Source organism: Schistocerca piceifrons, unplaced genomic scaffold (assembly GCF_021461385.2).
Source record: "Schistocerca piceifrons isolate TAMUIC-IGC-003096 unplaced genomic scaffold, iqSchPice1.1 HiC_scaffold_936, whole genome shotgun sequence".
Classification (NCBI taxonomy): domain Eukaryota; kingdom Metazoa; phylum Arthropoda; class Insecta; order Orthoptera; family Acrididae; genus Schistocerca; species Schistocerca piceifrons.
Genome location: NW_025729208.1, coordinates 4223546 through 4226045, shown reverse-complemented (window position 1 = coordinate 4226045; position 2500 = coordinate 4223546). Strand labels below are relative to the sequence as shown.

The 2500-nt window shown below is 58.2% G+C and overlaps 1 non-coding gene across 1 annotated transcript in view; it reads right to left on the bottom strand.

The window, feature by feature from the left end:
• The window catches only part of LOC124771413, a 1901-nt gene extending 1213 nt beyond the window's left edge, over positions 1 to 688 (bottom strand). The window contains exon 1 of the ribosomal RNA XR_007013423.1: positions 1 to 688. This exon is cut by the window's left edge and continues 1213 nt beyond it. This is a non-coding gene — a ribosomal RNA (small subunit ribosomal RNA).
• Between the last annotated feature and the right edge of the window lie 1812 nt (positions 689 to 2500).

The following is a 2500-nucleotide window of genomic DNA, read 5'->3' as shown; positions in this document are numbered from 1 at the left end:
CACCGACGGGCGGTGAACCAACAGCGTGGGACACAAATCCAACTACGAGCTTTTTAACCGCAACAACTTTAATATACGCTATGGAGCTGGAATTACCGCGGCTGCTGGCACCAGACTTGCCCTCCAATAGATACTCGTTAAAGGATTTAAAGTGTACTCATTCCGATTACGGGGCCTCGGATGAGTCCCGTATCGTTATTTTTCGTCACTACCTCCCCGTGCCGGAGTGGGTAATTTGCGCGCCTGCTGCCTTCCTTGGATGTGGTAGCCGTTTCTCAGCTCCCTCTCCGGAATCGAACCCTGATTCCCCGTTACCCGTTACAACCATGGTAGGCGCAGAACCTACCATCGACAGTTGATAAGGCAGACATTTGAAAGATGCGTCGCCGGTACGAGGACCGTGCGATCAGCCCAAAGTTATTCAGAGTCACCAAGGCAAACGGACCGGACGAGCCGACCGATTGGTTTTGATCTAATAAAAGCGTCCTTCCATCTCTGGTCGGGACTCTGTTTGCATGTATTAGCTCTAGAATTACCACAGTTATCCAAGTAACGTGGGTACGATCTAAGGAACCATAACTGATTTAATGAGCCATTCGCGGTTTCACCTTTAATGCGGCTTGTACTGAGACATGCATGGCTTAATCTTTGAGACAAGCATATGACTACTGGCAGGATCAACCAGGGAGCTGCGCCAACTAGAGCTGAGCAGCCGGCCGCCCGGGAGTGTGTCCCGGGGGCCCGCGCGAACACGCAAGCGTCCGCTCAATCATTCTGCAAACAGGAGGAGGCTGAGCTCCCCTGCACAATACACCTCGAAACCCTCTCAGGTCCCGGCGGCGCGCAGCGCCGTCCCAAGTACTTGGTCGGGTTCGAGAGAGGCGCAATCGCCCGGAGTTAGGCGAGTAGACGCTTTCGGTGCGACCACCCGTGCTCCCAACTGAGCTTGCCGCTGCCGACAGAGGCCCGGGAGCGTGCTGTCGTGGCATTGCCGGCGGGAGACAACACGCGCCACCTACGGTGACCGGCAGCTCCAACGCCAGCGCCACAGAGGACAAAAGCCCCACTTGGGTGCCGAAGCGAACTCTCCCAGCACAGCGCACGCGCCAACACATCCGCACAGCCTGCGATACAAACCACCAGCGAGAACCGCTGGGGCGACCGAGCATGCAGACGGCGTCGCGGCGCCGAGCGCCGGGCGGCGGCGCATCCTCAACGGCACACAGTCCTCAATCGGACCAGCACACTGAAGATGTCCACCGCGCTTCGCACCGGGCCCGCGAGGACCCTACTTTGGCCGCACGGCGCCGCGCGCAGGGTGCGCCGGCTCGCGCAGCTGCGACGCCTGCCGCGTCCGTCGGCCGGCGCGCCTGCCACTGGCCGCCCCCACCAGCCGGCTGTAGCGCGTGCGCCACGCACCGCGCGGCCAGCACGCCGGGAGGCGCCCCCTCACCGGCCGGGGACGGTCCCACCCAGCCACCACCGCGTATCGCTTCACACCCAGATGCCGTTCAGTTTCATCGGCATGGTGGGTATCGCTGGAACAACCGGTTAGTACCTCAACCTATCGTCGCCATCACCGATTCACCCCTAGCGAGAACAACCGCACCACAACGGGTTACCATTCTTCATTTGCGTAACTTCACCAGAAAACGTAGGCGTCCATCGCCATTAGCAACTTCAACGATTATTGCATGCCTGTGTCAGGTGTCACGCCACACTACGTCTGCCCACATACACGCAACAAAATGTGCACGCCTAGACAATACGTGGAAGGTGGCCCCCGTACGTATGCGATGTCCATTGCTCGAACGACTGTCACCGGCCTCTGTAGCATGTCGCAGATATGGAACGCGGTGCACCATGCTATCACGGTGTTGAGGAGAGACGACTAGGTCCGAATACATCAACACACAGCTCATGCTGATCGCCATCCACGGCGTCCGTTCCTCCCACACGTCTCTATGGCGTACCACACTGCAATCCAGCTCTCATAGGGAGACGACACGTAGCTGCGTGCACAATATTTGCACTGTATGGTCCGCCGTTTTTGGGCGCAGTCGTTGTACGGTCACACATGTGCCACGATGTATCATTCAGTACATAAGGACGAATGTGCAGTACAGATTGTGGTTCACGCGTACGACATCAGCGGACAGTTGACACAGGCCGCACCACAACGTAGCCTGCGTACGTCGCATGCGAAGGGCATTGAACATGCAAACTTGTCACCAACCAGCTTGCGAAGGCAGGGGGCAAGGTGGGGGACGTGGGGACGTGGGGAGGGGTGGGGGGGGGGGGGGGCGGCATGTACGTCCTGCTGCCATCCACATTACAGTGTACAGCAGGAGCATGTGGAAAGTCAGCAAGACTTGCAAGGTGTTTAACATGAAGCGATACACAGGGGAGCGGGCAGTGCGAGTAGCGAACTATATTGCGAGGGTTGCGGGTGGCAACACTACACTAATTGAACGAGTCGTATAACAATTACAGAGCAGGT